Raw genomic sequence first — 7,788 nt, forward strand, 5'->3', positions numbered from 1 at the left:
CTGTGAGCTATCTACAACCTCCTCATCATTGTCTTCCTCATCCCCAAAACCTGCTTCCGTGTTGCCTCCATCTCCATTGAAGGAGTCAAACAACACAGCTGGGGTAGTGGTGGCTGAACCCCCTAAAATGGCATGCAGCTCATCGTAGAAGCGGCATGTTTGGGGCTCTGACCCGGAGCGGCCGTTCGCCTCTCTGGTTTTCTACCTTCTAGCACTCTCCTTAGCTATCTGGCCTGGCCCTGTCACAATATATAAACTTGCCAAACTGAAGTTTGCACTTCATGCATCTAACGAAGTGGGTTCCAGCCCAAGAAAGTTTATGCCCAAATAAATGTGTTAGTCTTTAAGGTGCCACCAGACTCCTCATTGTTTTTACTGAGTTACACTGCGATCTCTGACTGTAAGTATTTTGGCTTACAAGATACTAGTCACATTTTTCTAACATGGGCACTAACCACAGGGTGCACTATGTGCGTAAATGCTAATGGTGTATAATCAGAATCACATTATAAAAAGAGAATGCCCATATTGGGAAAACTGAGTTCCCTATAGTAAATCTCTAGCAGGAACCATCCTACTACTCATGATCAATTGGCAAGCATCCATCGGATCCTAGGAATACCATTAAGGATGTTAGTATTACTATATCTGTAACTTGTTCATAGGTCTTTATAGAACATAAGAAAATAAGAACGGCCAGACTGGGTCAGACCAAAGGTCCATCTAGCCCAGTATCCTGTCTACCGACAGTTGCCAGGGCCAGGTGTCCCAGAGGGAATGAACAGAACAGGGAATTATCAAGTGATCCATCCCCTGTCGCTCATTCCCAGCTTCTGGCAAAAGGAGGTTAGAGACACCATCCCTGCCCATCCTGGCTAATAGCCATTGATGGACCTATCCTCCATGAATTTATCTAGTTCTTTTTTAACCCTGTTATGGTTTTGGCCATCACAGCATCCTGGCAAGGAGTTCCACAGGTTGACTCTGCGTTGTGTGAAGAAATACTTCCTTTTATTTGTTTTAAACCTGCTGCCTATTAATTTCATTTGGTGACCCCTAGTTCTTGTGTTATGAGAAGTAGTAAACAACACTTCCTTATCTACTTTCTCCACACCAGTCATATTTTTATAGACCTCAATCATATCCCCCCTTAGTTGTCTCTTTTCCAAGCTGAAAAGTCCCAGTCTTATTAATCTCTGCTCATACGGAAGCTGTTCCATACCCCTCATCATTTTTGTTGCCCTCTTCTGAACCTTTTCCAATTCCAATATATCTTTTCTGAGATAGGTCTCACTGCACAGACTCTGCAATTCAGCCACCATCTGCTCCTCTTTCTCTGAGTGGGAGATGCTGTCCCTGAATTTAGCTGTCTTCTCAGCCCACAGTTTCCCCTACACCGGCTCTGTCTTTTCACCCCCAGAGGCTGGGTTCTAGGCTATTCATGGTGTCTCTTCCCCCTCCCCTTCCCTCTCCCTCTGGGAATGCAGAGTGCCACAGTGCAGCCTGGGAATGGCAAGGTCCATGATTCCCCTCACAGTGAAAAGAGAACCTGGTCCCTACTTGTGTTTGGGTCACAGATCCCACCCCCAAAATAAATCAGGCGATACAAATGGCAGAAAATACCCTTCTTGTAGAAAGGGAAGTTTTAAAAAATAATTTATTTACAATCAGGGAAACTGAGACCTAATCCACCTGGACAATGAGCTTTGCCTGTTTGTGTGAATTTTATTGGCTATGCCTCAGCTGTTCCTCTCAACATCATTGTTGCATGGGGGTTTCACAACCCTCGGTGGTGGTAACTTCACTGTTTCACTCCAGGCAGTGTCAGGAATAAATCAATGGGAACACAGTGATTCCGTCTGATAAATGATTAATATAATTACGTAGGTACTATCTAAAACTGCAATTTATTACATTTAAGCCCACATAGACCTAAGGAATAGGTTTAGAACATCCCGGGTATTTTCTAAAATGTGAGACACTATTGAGTAATTAATGGTAGGTCAGCAGTGGCCAAACACTTCCCTCCTGGGGAAAAGGTGTCAGAAAAATATCTCTCTTAGGATGGCTGCAGAGGACTGCTCCAAAGTACATTCTATATCTAATCCTTTTTATAATTAACTTCTACAAAATACATAGGTCATAGTGACCCCTACTACATCATCACTTTTCCTAACAATTTTAGTCATAATAAACTTCTATATCAAAGGTGCCCAAACTCCAAGGTTTCTGTCCACTTGTTTACTTTCAGTCTCAAATGTTGACTTGTCTTTTCCCTCCTCCCATTCTGATTAGCAGAAACTGCAGCTAGTTTTGACCTTGCCTCTAAAAGCCTGCTTTCAAATTAACCCTTAAATATATGGTGTTCTTTTTCATTAATTCATGGTGACTGAGTACAGATAATATGGCTGCAATTAGCTTGATCACATATTGGGGTACACACACACCTCAAATCCAGGGGGACACCATGACCACAGAGAGTGAGACCATCTGGCATTAGCATCTAGCTGCTCTGTCACACATGCAGCAGAAACTGTGCCCAAAGGCTGTGCTCGCTGAATCCTTGGAAAGCTCCAGGCAGACGGAGCAGGTCAGTTGAATTTGGAGAGTTTTTGCTGGATTCTTATCAGCCCCAATGCAGGGAAGAGAGGAGTTGAGTTTCATTTTCCTCTTTTCACAAATGGGCTGCACCTGAACCTTGCTCAGCAGCATTTGAGGATTTCTGTGTGAGGGAGGCAGAAAGGTCCAGATTCACAAAAGAGACCCAGACTCAGCAGTTGCCACCCAGTGTAACCCAGAGTCTTGAGTTAGGCACCTAGGCTCCCTGTACAAGGGATGGGGAGAGTTAGGGGCCTAAGAATGGGATCAACAAAAGCCAGCACTCTGAGTGGGAAGCTGCCTCAGCCAGACAGTTGGTTTCAGGGAGGTGTGGGAGGGAATCTCTCACCAAAAGTTTATAGCAGGGGTTCTCAAACTGGGGGTTGTGACCCCTCAGGGGGTCATGCGATTATTACCTGGGGGGCAGGGGTTGTGAGCTGTCAGCCTCCACCCAAAACTCTGCTTCACCTCCAGCATTTATAATAATGTTAAATATTTTGAAAAGTGTTTTTAATTTATAAGGGGAGGGGTCGCCCTCCGAGGCTTGCTGTGTGAAAGGGGTCACTACAACTACAAAAGTTTGAGAACCACTGGTTTACCTGACATCTGATGGTAAGCTGTGGAAAAGGACTTCAGGGGCTGATCTCATTTGCATGGGCCCACCCACCCTGTCTAGGTGCACAGCATGATGAGATTGCTGGCTTAAATGGTGACTTTTGGCTGGTGTGGGATCCCCAGTCTCTTAGTTATTGAGGCAGGGGTAATAATACTGGTTGTGTGAATGAAGGACAACAGAACTGCACTTGGCATTTTCCAATTGAGGGACTTACCCTCAACTGAACCGCACTCACTAGGCAGGGGACTTGGGTTCCAAAGCCTAGTGAGTGGGGCCTGGGCCATGTTGGAATGTGTGGCCAGTTTGCACCAGTAACAGGGTATGGCTGGGTCTCAGGAAGGGATGGGAAGAACTGTATGTGTCCCCCATTGAGAGTGCCTAGCCCTGGTTTGTCTGGTCCTAGCTAATCCCCTTTAGCTGCTAATCACCAGCCCTTTCCCTATGGCTGCTCCCTCCAGCTGCCTCCCTGTTAATGCAAAGTCACCCAGGGCTCCTTGCTGCCCATGTCAATGGCAGGGCTGGGGGACTAGTTATGTCAATATTTATTTTAAAAACTCCCCATACTTGTTTTGGGGCTATGGTGACCTCTCTGCTGCTGACCTCCCACTGGGGCTTTAGGAGATGGCAGGGGAGGGCCTGACACACACACAACTGAATCCATCCCTTTTTCAATCCAATTCTGCTCTTTGGTGAGCAAATGGGCCAGAAATTATGGCCAGAAAAACAGGAAGCACAAAATAATGTGGGTGTCAATGACACCTTTATTGGGTCTATGAAATGACAGGGGTTAACGCCATGCTCATTAGGCGCATCTTAGCACGTCGGCAAGGATGGTGAGTTGTATGGGCCGGTGTTGCCCATGCTTCATCAATATTTAGAGCACGGGGCCCAGCTCCACCAAAGTTCAAGGCCAGGTCTCTCCCCCGGCCATGCCTGCTGCTACCTCTGTACACCTCCCCTGGTGTGATATTTGCTGCCACCACTGGCAGTGCAGTGGGGCTAAAGCAGCTTCCTACCCACACACTCCGTGCCTGGAGGCTGCAGCCCCTGGTTGGGAATGTATGTGTTTCCGCATGAAATTTAATGTGGATAAATGTAAAGTAATGCACATTGGAAAAAATAACCCCAACTATACATACAATATGATGGGGGCTAATTTAGCTATAACTAATCAGGAAAAAGAGCTTGGAGTCATCATGGATAGTTCTCTGAAAACGTCCATGCAGTGTGCAGTGGTAGTTAAAAAAGCAAACAGGATGTTAGGAATCATTAAAAAAGGGATAGAGAATAAGACGGAGAATATCTTATTGCCCTTATATAAATCCATGGGATGCCCACATCTTGAATACTGCGTACAGATGTGGTTCCCTCATCTCAAAAAGATATACTGGTATTAGAAAAGGTTCAGAAAAGGGCAAATAAAATGATTAGGGGTTTGGAACGGGTCCCATATGAGGAGAGATTAAAGAGGCAAGGAATTTTCTGCTTGGAAAAGAGGAGACTAAGGGGGGATATGATAGAGATATAAAATCATGAGTGGTGTGGAGAAAGTAAATAAGAAAAAGTTATTTACTTGTTCCCATAATACAAGAACTAGGGGCCACCAAATGAAATTAATGGGTAGCAGGTTTAAAACAAATAAAAGGAAGTTCTTCTTCACACAGCACACAGTCAACCTGTGGAACTCCTTGCCTGAGGAGGTTGTGAAGGCTAGGACTATAACAGGGTTTAAAAGAGAACTGGATAAATTCATGGAGGTTAAGTCCATTAATGGCTATTAGCCAGGATGGGTAAGGAATGGTGTCCCTAGCCTCTGTTTGTCAGAGAGTGGAGATGAATGGCAGGAGAGAGATCACTGATCATTACCTTTTAGGTCTACTCACTCCAGAGCACCTGGCACTGGCTGCTGTCGGAAGACAGGATACTGGACTGGATGGACCTTTGGTCTGACCCAGTCTGGCCGCTCTTATGTTCTTATGCTGCCCCTGCCCTGAGCGCCTCTGCTGCCAATGGGAGTGTGAGGCCAGTGCCTGCAGCATGCGGAGACCCCCTGACCCTCCCCACCAAAGAGCTGCTGCCAGAGAGAGGGTGCAGGTCACTTATGGGAGTTGCCGCAGGTAAGAGCCACGCCCCTCACCCCATCCTGCACCCCACACCCTTTCTCACACCCAAACTCCCTCCCAGAGCACAACCCCTCACCCCCCAATCCCATGCCCCATCCCAGAGCCTTCACCCAAACTCCCTCCCATAGCCTGCACCCCTCACCCGTTCCTACACCCCAATCTCCTGCCCCAGCCCAGAGCCTGCACCCCACACCCAAACTCCCTCCCAGAGCCCTGGGGGGCAGGGAACGACCTGGACCCGTTCTGGGCACCACTAAAAATTCTACAAACCTGCCACCCCTGCACACAAGCGAGCTACACTGGTACTCTGGTTGTGTTACAGCAGGGCAGTACAGAGACAGAAACACAATGAAAAGTGAATACCTCTGATAAGGTCATGTCTTCCGTAGTGTGTGTGTAGCTGCTAAATCATTTGCACCCTCTACTAAAGGCAGGGACAGTATCTTAAATCGGTTGCATCACTAGGAGTGTATAATGAAGCCCTTTTAACAGCAAAATGCAAACCTGCTTCCAGTCTCCCCTGCCTGACCTCAGCATGACAGTCACTCGGCTCTGATTCATCAGCTCCCTCCCCACAGACAGCACCAAGGATGGACTCGACTGGGTGTATAGTAGGGCTGGGAAGGTTAGTTGTATGGTCGTATCGGAAAGTGCTGAGATGAGAAACATGTGGGAGGAGGCGGGGAGCCGTGTAGCCTGAGTGGAATGAACATAAAGGGAGAGAGGGAGAAAAGCTGTCTGGGCTCCTTCCCCTGAGTGAGTCCGATTCACCCAGCCTGGGCCCCTCACACACACAACACTGGGGCTGGGCTTTCACTCCCCTTCCCCTAGCCCAGCTACCGAACCCTCTTCCCCAGCTCTCCCCACCCCTCCCTCCATCATGCTGAGGCCAGCTCCCTGCACATGGCTGAGTCTCACTCCTCCCCTGTGCTGCCCCCCTGTGGCTATTTCACCCGGCAGAGACTCCTCCAGGGCTGGGGTATTTCCCTGGCCTACTGGCCCCATTACACTTACAGGGATCCTGGGCTTGCCGTTCCTTTGGAAGTTGTATAATGCAGTTAATGGTCCCGAGGGGACCTGAGAATCCTCCAAGTCTCTTCCCACTCCTTCACAGTCACAGTCATCCCCATCAGGTAGGTGAAGTGCCAAACCCACATTCCTCACTTTTCACCACCTTAAACACTGTGGGGATGTAACAGAGCACAGGGTGAGACTGAAATGGGGGGGCCTCCTTGGAGCAAGAGGGAGGGAGGAGGGATCACTTGGGTGGGGGGCCTGTCTCCCAGCAATAAACGGGTCTCCCTGAGCCCCCACCTACAGAAGCACCTCCCTCCACATCTCCTGATAGAGAAATCAAACCTATGTGGGAGGGGTGTAAAGTTCTGTTCTGGACACCCAAGTGTTACCCCTCTGTTTTAGAAAGAGTAAGCTTTACTGGAGATTAGACTGTGTCAGCTCCCTGCCACATCTTTCTGTTCAATTCACCAGTAAACTCCTCAAGACTCTGCCAGTCTTTGCCATGGCTTGCAGGTAACAGTCAGTGAACTCCAGTTCCCGAGTTCCCCAGAGACATTTCTCTGCAGCATCCAGTCCCTCTCACAGGACACTTGCAAAACGTTATTAAGTTTTCTGTCTCCAAAGAGACACACAGCACACACCAGACTGTTAGCTTAGCTGAGGACTCACTCTATACTTCAGTATAACAGCACTGATATGTAGGAAAAATAAGAATAAGTTTATTAACAAAGAATAACTATTTAAGTGATACTAAGCAAGAGAAGAAGAAAACAGATATGGTTTCAAACAAAACTAAACACAGCACACTTTCTAGTGACTAAAACTCAATTTTAGCACATTACAATCTTTACCTGAGAAGAACAGGAGGACTTGTGGCACCTTAGAGACTAACAAATTTATTTGAGCATAAGCTTTCGTGAGCTACAGCTCACTTCATCGGATGCATTCGGTGGAAAATACCTGAGAAGTTGGTTCAATGACTTCACTAGCCATCCAGACCAGGGGATCTAGCTTTCACAGACTCGGAGGGTGCGGTTCTCTTTGTTCCCTAACTAGCAGTATGTTCTGGAAGTCTACTGCATTTTTTTCAGGAGCCAGGAAGACTTCCTGGGGGTGCAGACTCTGTCCCTGGCATGCTCACTAAACCCTTTCCTCTGTAGCTTGCTGGCTTCATTGCTTTGTTTACCTTATCTGTAAATGTACTTTCATTGTTCTCTGCCTGTATTCAAGTCAGTCAGACTTTCCTTTGGCTAGGGCTGGCCGGCTTTATGCACTGCCTCACAAACACATTTTAAGAACAGATTTCCAGCACTCATGTATAACTCTTTTGTACACAATGCACTGCCTCACAAACACATTTTAAGAACAGATTTCCAGCACTCATGTATAACTCTTTTGTACACAAACCATACATACATCACACAATGATTTTGG

This window comes from Dermochelys coriacea, chromosome 11, assembly GCF_009764565.3.
Source record: "Dermochelys coriacea isolate rDerCor1 chromosome 11, rDerCor1.pri.v4, whole genome shotgun sequence".
NCBI classification, from domain to species: Eukaryota; Metazoa; Chordata; order Testudines; family Dermochelyidae; genus Dermochelys; species Dermochelys coriacea.